This window comes from Rattus norvegicus, chromosome 18, assembly GCF_036323735.1.
Source record: "Rattus norvegicus strain BN/NHsdMcwi chromosome 18, GRCr8, whole genome shotgun sequence".
NCBI classification, from domain to species: domain Eukaryota; kingdom Metazoa; phylum Chordata; class Mammalia; order Rodentia; family Muridae; genus Rattus; species Rattus norvegicus.
In genome coordinates this window covers 51,712,270-51,724,870 of record NC_086036.1, presented here as the reverse complement: position 1 = coordinate 51,724,870, position 12,601 = coordinate 51,712,270, and the positions used below count along the sequence as shown (strand labels likewise).

Below are 12,601 nucleotides of genomic sequence, written 5' to 3'. Positions count from 1 at the left end.
TAAGCAGAAACCATAGAGCATCATGCTTAGTGTTTTCTTCCTGGCTCATGTTCAGCTATATTGTTTTATAGCCCAGGTTCATTTGCCTAGGCATGTTACCACCAACGTTGGGCTGAGTCCTCCTACAATGTAGGACTTACATAAATCAAGACAATGTTCAACAGGTATGCTCACAGGTCAACCTGATCCAGGTGGTTATCAATTGTGGTTTTTCTCCTCCCAGTTGGTTCTAGTTTGTAGCCATCAAAATAATGCCTTCATGGGACTGGAGAGGTAGCTGGGAGGTTAACAACAGTGTATGGACATAGGGCTGGAGAGGTGACTGGGAGGTTACCAGTGTGTAGATATGGGGCTGGCTGCCTATTGGCTCTTGCTTCTGATATGATGGAGATGGGGTCTTTACTACTCAGACTGATCCTAGTATTCAGGCTCTTCATTATGACACATACTGTATCTTTTATTTAGAATATAAATGGCTAAACAGAGATACAGGTAAATGGACGTAACCGATCTACAGTCACTATATTGCACTTTCCCCCCATGTTCCAGGGAAGGATACTATGTTCCAGACATTCACTCTTATACCAGTGAGTACTTGCCATAAAAATTACTTGACCTTGCTCGAAAGCCTTTACCTCCTGCATCGTTTTTCTATTGAGTTGTCAATGCTGATAATAATAAATAATGAATGCTGATAAAATTAAATAATAAAATGCTGAGAATAAATGAGAGTTTCTTGCTGAGTTCTAAATAGGACATGTATACCACCACTCTAAAGATCAGGATCATTGTAGAAGAAGGAGGTAAAAGAATGCAGAAGCTGAAAGATAAGAAGAAGAGATATGAAATGTTGTTTTCTGGTTAGAGCCAATACAGCCATGACCTTATATAGCTTTGCAGATGATACCCGAAATGGCCCTATGGGACATACCCCTTCCTAATGAACTATTGCCCATTAGTAAATTGTAGGGGAGAGCAATCTCTATCTTCAGTTATATATTCACTCAAAAGACAACCAGGTTGCAATGCATAGTTACACATATGATCCAGGTTAAACTCAATGGGTATAAAAAAGAGACATGAATGTAAGAAAAGAACTTGTAGGAGGGGTAATAGAGGTGGGAAGGAGAATATAGAAAGGGAGGAGGTTAAGTAACCAAACACACACACACACACACACACACACACACACACACACACATATATATATGGTATTTAAAGGTACTTTATTTACAGAACTTTCATTTACTTTGTAACATAGAACAGTAATTCAGGAGTGGAATAGATCTGTTGGTAATTACATTATCAACTCATATATTAATATGGAATTCCATAATAATTTTATGCACTAATTTTATTTATTAATATGTATATTAATTTATCAGTTATATATAATCTATTAATTCATATATTAATATAGAAATCACTTTTCTGTATACTTGATCACAAACTATTACAACAATCAACTTCTACTTTCAAAATCTGAGTTTTAAAAATAGTAATAACAGAGATTTCAAACACTATGAGAACCAAGGGAGCAGAGCTGATCTGTAGTAAATAGATTCATTCTTTGTAAGAATCCATTCTGTTATTTCAGAGATAGATCTATCTTCCCTCTAGGCTCAAAACCCTCCTCTAAATTGCTAACTATTTTTGAGCAGTTGCTTTTAGTTAACTCTGGTAGGGATTTCTTTATTAAATATTCTGGTTCCTGCTTGTTCACAGATTTTGGATTCACTTTAGCCATGTTGAATATCACGGGCTATATTTTTCTTGTAGCATACATGAATCCTTCCCTGTGATCAAATGTTGAACACACAGAACTGCTTCTCTCTACTCTTAGACTTGTATCATTTCCTGTCTAAATTCCACTTCATAAAGGATCCTAAGACTATTGAGAAGTATTTCCTTACAGGGAGCATTGTTGGTATCTATTATTAATCTATAATCTCTATTGATTTGTAGATGAAATTTGACACTGATGCTAAGAATATTTTTTATGAGACTGGGTTTTTCTGAAAAAACAAAGATTGACCTTGAACTCATGACCTACCAACCTCAACTTTCTGAGTGCTGGGAATACACACACACACACACACACACACACACACACACACACACATAGTACAACACCATGTGTAGCTCAGTCTTAGAAATTTAGTTAGATTGTGATTTTGTATGAGGTTTATAATTTTGATTGAAGAAAATATGTATGTAATCTTCTGATGCAAAGTTTACCAGTGCCTGTTTTCGTAGTCTAGGAGTAGCACATTTGTCTTGCTTTTACCAGTTGCTGTTAATAATCCCTGATTATTATTGTTGATTGATGCATTTCTTGTAGTTTTGTCAGTAAGTATATATGATCTTCCATGACATTAGATACATAAGTTCATAGAAATATATTGCACAATCGTAATTGGGTATGTTCATTTCTTTACTCACAATAATTTTTAACTTCCAATTGTTGGTCTGCTTCCAGGTTCCTTTGACTTTATCTAATATAACCCTCCTCTTTCCTTTTTCATGCCTCATGCATTTTGCTTTTAGTACTTAGGGATATTAAAAAAACATATCAGAGAAACTTTTAATAAATGATCTTGACTATTGTAATATTTCCTTTTATTAGGTTGACATTTTTACCAACATTGTATTTTTGAAATGTAGAGTTCTTGGTTTCTCTCAAATTTTTTGTAGTATCTACTGAAATTCCTTTGACTGGTTTGAGAAGTACTTACTCTTTATGAAAATTCATGCTAAAGCTTAGTTTTTCTGGTGACTTTAAGTGGAACATTATCTATAATTTCTAGTTGAGTAAATCAAGTCATTCCTGTTTAGAATTCTGAGCTTCAATTCTAAGTTGCTGTAAATATTCACTCCTTTTTAGCTCTCCCCTTTCCATTTGGTCTTTGCTTTTTTTTAAGCAATGAAATATTTCCCAAGGTATTTCCTTGTCCTTTATTCTCCTGTGTTTGCACTGCATGTGTTTTCCTCATGTGTTGTACAGTTGTTGCAGAACATGCCTTGGTGGGCTTTGAATGATAAGCTTTTTGAAGCCCTACGTGGCTAACAGGGTTTATATTTCATAATCAGAGTTAAAGAAAATGTTCAGATACAAAATGAATTCTGGTTTAATGTGGTTTTCTTTCCACAATAAAATAAAGGTTCACAGTCTTCTTAAATAGAAAATTATACTTGAAAAGTTTACTGTCAATGTGGTTTTAAGATTCGTATGATTAGATTTTCTTCCTTGAGCCCTCAGGGAATTTTTATTTTTATTTTATTTTATTTTTTTAGTGTTCTTGCATGCTAACATGTCTCAGGATGGAATTCTTCTTATCTGTCCAGTTTGTAATTATGCATTAGTTCTGACAAATTTAAGTTGTCACTTATCCTAAAATCTCTTGACCTTACTTATAGCTTTTCCACTATAAAATTTTATGTGTTGCTGACTTTTGCAGTCTTTGTATCCTTTTATTCTTCCTATCCCTTGGTTTTCTCATTATAATCTTGGGGACAGTGCTTTTTTAAATCTAGTTGTAGGCAAAATTGCTGTTCCATGAAACAGCCACTTCCATGTCTTTTTTATTTGCTTTGCATGCCATGTACACAGACTTACAGAATCTATCAATATTGATCTAAGGAATTGAAGACAAATTAATTGAGCCCCTGGAAGCTTCAACAGAGTTCAGAGGGGAAGGATGAAAGATGGACTTGTCTGACAATGCTTCATTGGTTAAAGTATGATGGAATGAACTGTAATGTCACAAGAGAACCATCTACTGAAGTTCAAGGTACTCTGCTCATTTCCTGAGACCAAGAACATGGAAACGAGGGGAGCTCATATTGCCAATGGTGCCTTTCTTGTTGTTAGTGGCAAATAGAATTTTGGGATCAAGATTAGATTAGATTTCAGAAATTTAAAAGGAATGCATCTTGTACCTCACACCCAACACTGAATAGGTCATTTCTATCAAGCAATATGAGTACATTACTTTATGTTTTCTCAGTTCTTAAAACTGCGTGGATAGCTTGAGAAGAGATGGATGCTGAATTTTAATTGCTTTTGAAACTATTCCTGCTATGCTGAGTAGAACTCCATTACATACCTGTTGGCTGAGCAGGTGAAATGAGAGGAACTCAGAGACGTAAACCGGTGTCATTGCACACATGTGACTTTCAGACCTGCTTTCACAGGATTGAAGACTCTATGATTCGGTTCTCCTAAGGGATGAAAGAGTACACATTCATTTATAAGGATAACTTTGGTTTTATGACATTGAAGTCACTGTTAATACAGAGAAATTATATGGCCTTGTGGAGAATGTTATCATCATAAAGGAATGTGTTCCTTAACTGAGGCTGCCTTTTTGCTTGTGTGTATAAATATGTTGTGCTGTGTGTGTGAAAGAGAGATGTTAGTAAATTTCAAGCCTGTAATTCACAATTCATTAAAAAGGTATTTATCCTCATTTTGATTTTACTACATTTTCATTTTATGATATTGCTTCCAATTAAGGGAAGATTTTTAAATTTCATATTTTCACATATTTAGATTTTCAGCATTTTGTTACTGGGTGTACTATAGGAGGGCTATACACACCACTTAATTAATATCACCTCAGATTATTACTATCTTTGGATAATAGTCTCAGTAAGTATCCTACATGCTTTTCAGATTTCTCTTGAAAAGAATGCAATTCAATGTTTGTTTGCCAGGGCTCAATAGCTCGTTGATTACAAGGAAGTTAGCTATCGCTTCCCTTTCAACTAGTACTTATGCTACCAAATTATTGTGATAATAAGTCAAATAATTAAAGTTACTTGTGACTTACTGTAGTTTTTTTGAGACAGGGTCTTACTATGTAGCTGGGCTGGTTTGTAACACCCTGTGTGGACCAGACTGCCTAAAACTCAGAGATTCTCCTGCTTCTACCTTCTAAGGGATGAGGTTAAAGGCATGCCCCACTACACCTGACTACTTGTGTTTTCAAAAGTGTATCCGCCTACCTTTTCTCTATTAGTGAAAGAATATGGATTTAATTAATTCAGTGCATTTGGAGGGATAGGGAAAGATATGTCTTAGTCTTAGTGGTTTTGGATATTGTGTAACCTAACATCCCAACAGTGACTTCATATTTGTTTCTAAAATATATGGCAGCAATGTATCATCTGTGTTCTCGAACTGCCTGGAAGCCTATCTCACAAGTGAATTCCTTTCAATTAGGGATAGGAGCCCAGTGCTCAACACTTATGTATGGTGATTAATGCATAAGGCAGCGTTCAAGCTCTTTCAGAGAATGTATTTGAAATAAGCAGCTTGATTTTCTATCATATTTAGCTCATTAAAAAATATACCTAATGAAAATACTCTGCCTGCTGCAAGACAGGACTGTAGATGGTTTTCTTAGTTAATCTTCTATTACTCATAGTGTGCGGACAGTCCTAATGATTCCATTAGAGTTTAAATAACAGAATTCAGCACAAATACATGTTTTTACCGAACAGGAGAAGCATCATTTCTCTGCGACTGCAGCTGCTGTAGTTGGAGATGAGGCCTTACTATCCCTTGGGGAGATTACTGTCTCTGCCAGCTGACTTAGTTTTTATACAGCCAGCGATTTATTAGATTGCTTTGCTCTTAAGTGTGATAATAGGCCTTATGCTTAGTATGGTTCAGAGACTTCCAGTGCATTAATATTTTATGGCAATGACAGGCAAGACACATTTTGTTTACCTAACAAGACAAGTCAAGCCAGTGCTGATATGTACCAGAGATTAGCGCTTTTAACTTACAGGAGCCCTGCCAATTATATATTTAGGACTTTGCAAAGGCTCTTGTGATTGTGATTCAATCAGTTTCTTATTTTTCTCATAGCCACTGTGAGCAAAAGAAGTCATCACAGCCTCACAGTCTGGCCCCTAGTATTCATTGACTAATGTCAGCTATATAACGACAAGTAGCTTTTTTTTTCCCATTAAAGATTGTGTTATACTTGGAAATCACTCAACCATGTGCTAAGGCTTAGATGGATGAATGTGCCTTTCATTTCATTCAGAAGACAGTCTCGATTCATTTAAATTACCCATTAGGAGAAATTGTGTGTGTCGTACTGCTCTTGTTTTCTGGAATTTTGTTGTTTCCCAGGTCTCTAGAGAATACAGATACAAATAAAACATCAAAGATAAAAAAAAAATGTTGGAATGGACACAAGAGTTCCTGATGGACCACTTTGGCTCTCTCATTAACAAGGTCATCAACTTCTTTTATTGAACAGGAATCATATCTCACTGAATAGGAAAGGTTAGAATATTGATTTTCTTTAATTCCACATCTTTCACTACATCAAGGTCAAATACATGCTTTTGAATTGTACATGCAACATTTCTTTAATGCTTTAACGGATTGTGGGTATTGCAGATGACATTTTGAATCCTTATTTTAGAGCTGGAATTTGTATGTTGGTACAGTTGTAGAACTGATTGTAAATGCTCTAAGTCTAGTTTAAATAGGCAGTTGAGTTAAAAATTACTCAGGGTATCTTCTGAACCTTCGGGGTGATCGGAAACAACACGTGCTGCGGCTCAAAGGCTTCGTTTAGAAGGGAGCAGCAAAATAGGTGCAGGAAACCGGCTCTAGTCCAACTTTAGAGAAAGAGGTCGGGGGTTTGGGGAGAGGCAGCTGCAGATTTAGAACCTGGAGACAGAACACCGAAAGGGAAGAAGCTGAGATACACTGAGAAGTAAGTAGGGACATGTGCAGACCCCAAAGACACATTGATTTAGCCAAGTTGCTACTACCCGTAGCCTTGCAGTGGGGCATAAAGACAAAGCCCAGTGTACCCTGCGGGGTCTAACTGTGGGCTCAATACTTTCCCAGCGTTGCCAGCCTCAGAGGAAAAGAGTTAGCTTCCACATGTTGGGGTCCCCGTGGTTTCTCTGTGGCTGGCTCCAGGCCTGCACTGGAGGAAATCTGCTGATGTTTCAGAGAGGCCAATCAATCTGTAAAACATTAGGAATGGGTTTGCAGACTGCTTTCTCTCTTCAAGCAGGAGTGGGAAATCTAAGCAGGATATGAATGTAAATTTTCAACGGGATTAAAACCCGGAGAGTTCCAAACATACAATAAAATAAAAACAATCGCTGTGTTACACAAACTTTCGCTGGTTTCCCCCCTTTTTTTTAACGTTTTGGAAGGGTTTGGCAGGATGATACCTAGTTTCTGATGATCAGAAAGGGTAACCTCACCTCTTCAGAGCTCCTTTGCTCCCTTTGCGAGTGTCTGGAGAAGGTTGACTCAAATGCTAGTTACTTGAGTTTTAGTAAGGACCAATGCAATCAGATTTATCTCAGTCTCCTCTGTTCCTAATTTAGATTTCATGCAACACTTTCTGATTGCAAACCCTGTGGAAGAAAAACCCTGTGGTGATGAAAGAAGGGAACGGAGATCGAGCTGAGCTTCATCCACCAGGAAATACAGCAAGAACCGAGTAGCGAGGTACGGCCATGTGCTGTGCCCAAGCATAACAGTGTGGCTATGTCCTCTGCTTTATTAATGTGTTCAAACAATATTTTTTCTGTCTTGCTTTTCTCCCCAAGGCTCTAAGGTTCTCTGAGCCTGAGAGAAAGCTCAAAATACCACATTGTTGGGAAAGAGCTGACTCTGGCTTTCTTCAGGGAATTTAGAGACTCAGTGATTTGGAGAAAATTGCATGGCTGGTGATTGGCTGTGCCTCTGTTTTTATAAGTGATTAAAAAGAAAACCACTTCAATAATCCTCAGACCCTTGCTCTCTGACTGGGAGCTCCTCCAACTAGGCCTCGTTGGCGGAGCCCTTGGGAGGAGGAACACACATGAACTGTGGGCCAAAAAATTAGAAAAAGCAACAACGACATTGGAACCAGAAACATCAATGTGGGCCAGAATTCAAGGGCAATAACTTTTTTTTTTCCCAATTGGTTAGAGCCTCATATTCAAGACACCCTTTCAGTTTGTACATCATGAATACCTAGCTTTCTGGGGCTTCAGCAAACCTTGTAGCATTCACGTTATGTACGCTCGCTTTGAAAATGGAGGCAGCCTGGCTCTGCCTGATTGGTAGAAAGCACAGCAATAACGGAAGAGTGAGGAAGGCTCGACAGCATAGGATTTCCAGAGCAACGGTGCTGAGTTGTAGGGAAGTGAGGATATGGTTCCACTCAGGGTGAGCGCCCGTAAGTGAATTTTAATTTTAATTTCCCAAATAAGTACGTATTATAGTTCTTACATAATAAAAATTTAGATTCATATAGTTTTCTCACATTAATTTGTAATCATTTCAATGAAGCAGCAATGGACGGGTTATTAAATCAAAATCAATCACCTGTAAGTGGGGAAGGTGGCTTCAACCATCTTTAGAAGCTTGGGTGCCCATGATAGAGGACTCATTCCTCTAGCTCTTGGCCAGATTTCTTTGTTTATGATCTCGAGTAGACAGCTTTCTTGACCCTCTTTCTTTCCCAGAATGATTCTCCCTCTCAGCAACTGTCCACTGCCAACAGTCCCTCATGATGTGGCAGGGCCTGTAGATCATCTATCCCACTGATGTTTGGGATTTTGTTAGCTCTTAAGCAGCTAACCACCAATGCTGTGAGCTCACGAGTACAATTGGTATGTCAAAGCCAGAAGACAAAATCTCACAGGATCCTCCCACCCTCTGGTTCTTATGTTCTTTCTGCAGTTCCTTGAGCACTGGTGGTGGTGAGGTTCATGAAGTTGCTCCATTTAGAGCTATGCACTCATTTTTTTTTTAAAATTCTCCATGCTTTGGCTAATAACACGTCTCTTCATTGACTGCACTGAGAGAGAGAGAGAGAGAGAGAGAGAGAGAGAGAGAGAGAGAGAGAGAGAGAGACTGACTCTAAAGAAGCTTCTCGACAAAGATTGAGAACATCCCAGATCTATGGTTCTATGCACAAATATTTTGAGGGATATTTGATAGGATGATCATTTGAGAATCTATGCAAAATATTTTAATACAATATCTGCAACATAGAGAGTATTTAATAAAATTACTGTTACGGTTAGGACATGGAAACTGCCTTATGTATTTTTGTAGGATTTTTTAATTTTTTTTTTTGAAGAGAAGGAGAACTGAACGTAGGGGCTGAAGAGATAGTTCAGTGGTCGAGAGCACTGGCTGCTCTTTCAGAGGATCAGGTTTCAATTACCAGCATTCACATGTCAGTTCACAATGGTCTATAACTCCGTCTCTAGGGGATCTGATGCCATCACACAGACATATGTGCAGGCAAAACACCAATGTGCAGACAATAAAAATAAACAAATCATTTGGAGGGACACACGGTGAGGGAGAAGAAAAAGAGATGGGGAAAAGCTAGTACTTATGAAATGGGTTGAGTTTTGATCATTTCCTCTATATCCTATTTTACTTCAGAGGCAGATATCAAAATTGCTGAGCCATTTTATAAACTGAGATGGGAAGACTGATTGTAGCATGGTTTTCTTTCTATAAATCATTAAAATCCCAGGCAGTTGTCCATCCTAGAGTCCTACTGGCTTTATTGTGCTTGAGAACTAGAGTCCTTTTATTTTGTTTTTGGCCATAGAGATGCAAAAAAAAACTGTAAAGAAGATCAGTTAAGGTGCTCTGCATGTGTAGAACCAGTTCATTTAATAAAGACGTCTTAGGCTGCCTTAAACCTTCAGTGCATTGCTATTTGGTTTTTATTGATAATATCTTGGTGAAAAGAAAATCCAGCAGTAATTACATGAATTCTTTTCCTAAAACTTGCTACTTTGTTTTATTCTGTTAACTACTTAATTCTACGTGCATTTATGTAATGGTCAAAACATAGAAATAATTAGTCTAAATGTGTTTTATACTCGACAGAAACCACTTGAACTCTAAAAGATCTAAATATTTAACGAGCTTTTTGAAAACCACAATTACAGCTTTTTATAGAAAAGAAACTTTACCTCGGAGACCTGAAAAAAATACCTATTTACTGTATCGAGAAAGGCTTTTTTACATTTTTAACATACAATTTAATAAGAATTATACCATTCCACTCTTACAACCCATAACTTGAGAAGAATAACAGAGAAAGTCATGCAGGAAAATATTTTTGAAGGGTAACACCCATTTAATTTTTAGGAAGAGGTCCAAAGTATACAGAAGGCAGAAATCTTACTCAGACCGTTTTAGTTTATTGACTTTTCTGTGCCTTGGAAATCATAGCCTTATTCTCCAGAGACACCCACTGGGATGTATTACATCATAAAGTACACCACGGATGGTAACCTGTGTTATTAAACTGTCAACATACATTATAATACAATTTGTCCTCGGTCCAAGGCAACTAAAAGGCACATTGTTGGCAGGAAGTTTAAAACATAAGACTCTATGGTAATCATCTAAAGCCCGCGGTACGTTGGGGGAAAAGGCTGTAATGGTCGCTCTGCTTCTCCCAAGCAGCGCTTACGAATTTCATTGGATTTGTACAGCTTTTACAAGGAGGGCTTCAGAAGGATTACCCCTTAAAGGCCTTTTGCTAAGTATCCTGGAGACGTCTCGTTCCACAGCATATTAATAATGGTTTTGTGTAATATCAGGGAGAAACAAATCTGGAGAGCTGGAATTGAAATCATGTTTAATTTCCCCACAGATATTTAACATGATTTCTGACATGGTAGTATCTAGGACAATATTACCTTCACAATGATGGGAAGTCAGTGCCAGTTTTTAAATCTAGCTTGATGGTAGGCAATTCCACAGGAGCTGGGACAAGGGTAGGTGCTGACAGATATTTTTCTGGAACACTTTGCTTTCGAAGGACAGAAGTACCAGGCGGTGGTGGTGGCGGCAGCGGCCGCAGCACAGCACGAGCCTTTAATCCCAAGACTTGAGAAGCAGAGGCAGATGGATCGCTGAGTTCAAAACCAGCCTGCCCTATAGACCTAGTTTTAGGACAGCCAGGGATACACAAAGAAACCCTGTCTCAAACCAAACAAACAAAACAAGCAAAAGCAAATAAAGAACTTCATTTAAAAAAAAAGAAGAGAAGATGCAGCGAAGTGACCTCAAATGAAGAATTAGCCAATGGAGGGGAAAGTTCCTGGCTAGAGGGAGTAAGAGCTTTGTCCTCATATATGACCTCTGTCGGCTCAGCAATTCTCAGGTGCTTAACCTGGAAGTTTTCAAGGTTGGAATTAAAAAAGGCATTCATCAGTAGAACACGCTATTTGTTGTTGTTGTTGTTTAAAATACCATTTTGGAGGGGAATAGGTGAGCACTGAAACAGACAAGACTTTCTGTAGCCTGGGCCATGTCTGTCCGGTGTAGGAAGACTGCCAGCACATGTGCTCTCTCGGGCCATTTGAAAGCATCAGGTTACTTACAAAAGAGATGCCCCATCTCTGATGTGAGGCTGTCTAATAACAAGAACTTCTGTGTCATATGAAACTTGATAATAAAAACATCGATTTGCATAATTAAACCGAAAGGAAACCCTATCTGGGAGAGGGCAAATGGTCCCTGGGTGTTCCCGTGTGGTTTTCTGCAAATCCTCCATTTTTGTGCATCTCCATTCTGAGTGCTTCATGAGAGCAGAGCGATCTTCCTCAAATACAAATCTAGTAAAGTCTGTATTCTCTTGTGGCTTTTCCCTTGCAAATGGAAATTCATAAAATAGTTTATAGACATTGCATAATCAGCGTTCTGCTGGTGGATCTAATTTCATTTCATTTTAAACCACCAATGCCTTGCTCTCTTTTTTACTTAATTTTTCATTTTTATTGGTTATTTTTTTATTTACATTTCAAGTGTTATCCCCCTTCCCCTCTACAAACCCCTATCCCATCCCCTCTCCCTTGCCTCTATGAAGGTGCTCCCCCACCCACCTACTCACTCCAGCCTCAGCACTCTAGCATTCCCCTACATTGGGTCATCCAGCCTCCACAGGACGGAGGACCTCCCCTCCAATATGCCTGATAAGGCCATCCTCTGCTACATATCCATCTGGAGTCATGGTCCCTTCATGTGAATTCTTTGGTTGGTGGTTTAGTCCCTGGGAGCTTTGGCTGGAGGGTGTCTGGTTAGTTGATATTGTTGTTCTTCCTGTGGGGTTGCAAATCCCGTCAGCTTCTTTAGTCCTTTGCTCTAACCCCTCCATTGGGGTCCCCACACTCAGTCTGATGTTCAGCTATGTGCATCCACATCTGCATTGGTCAGGTTCTGGCAGGTTCAGGGGACAGCTATACCAGGCTCCTGTCAGCAAGTGCTTCTTGGCATCAGAAATAGTGTCTGGGTTTGGTGTCTGCAGATGGGATGAATCCCTAGGTGGGGCAGTCTCTGGATGGTCTTTCCTTCAGTCTCTGCTCCACTCTTTGATCCTAAATTTCCTTTTGACAGGAGAAATTCTGGATTAATATTTTTAAGTTGGGTGGGTGGCCCTATTACTCAACCAGGAGTCTATCCACTGGATATGGTCTCTACAGGTTCTATCTCCGTTTTTGGGGTATTTTGGCTAATGTCCTCCCTGTTGGGTCCTGGGAACCTCTTGGGTCCCCGGCATCTGGGATTTTCTAGTAGCTATCGCCAGTT

General features: G+C 38.7%; 1 long non-coding RNA gene across 1 annotated transcript in view; it reads left to right on the top strand.

The window, feature by feature from the left end:
* The window catches only part of LOC108348854 (uncharacterized), a 67,647-nt gene extending 55,368 nt beyond the window's left edge, over positions 1-12,279 (top strand). The window contains exons 5-7 of the long non-coding RNA XR_001842197.3: positions 550-587; positions 3,641-6,301; positions 7,372-12,279. This is a non-coding gene — a long non-coding RNA (uncharacterized LOC108348854). The remainder of the gene's footprint in view (positions 1-549; positions 588-3,640; positions 6,302-7,371) is intronic.
* The last annotated feature ends 322 nt before the right edge of the window (positions 12,280-12,601 follow it).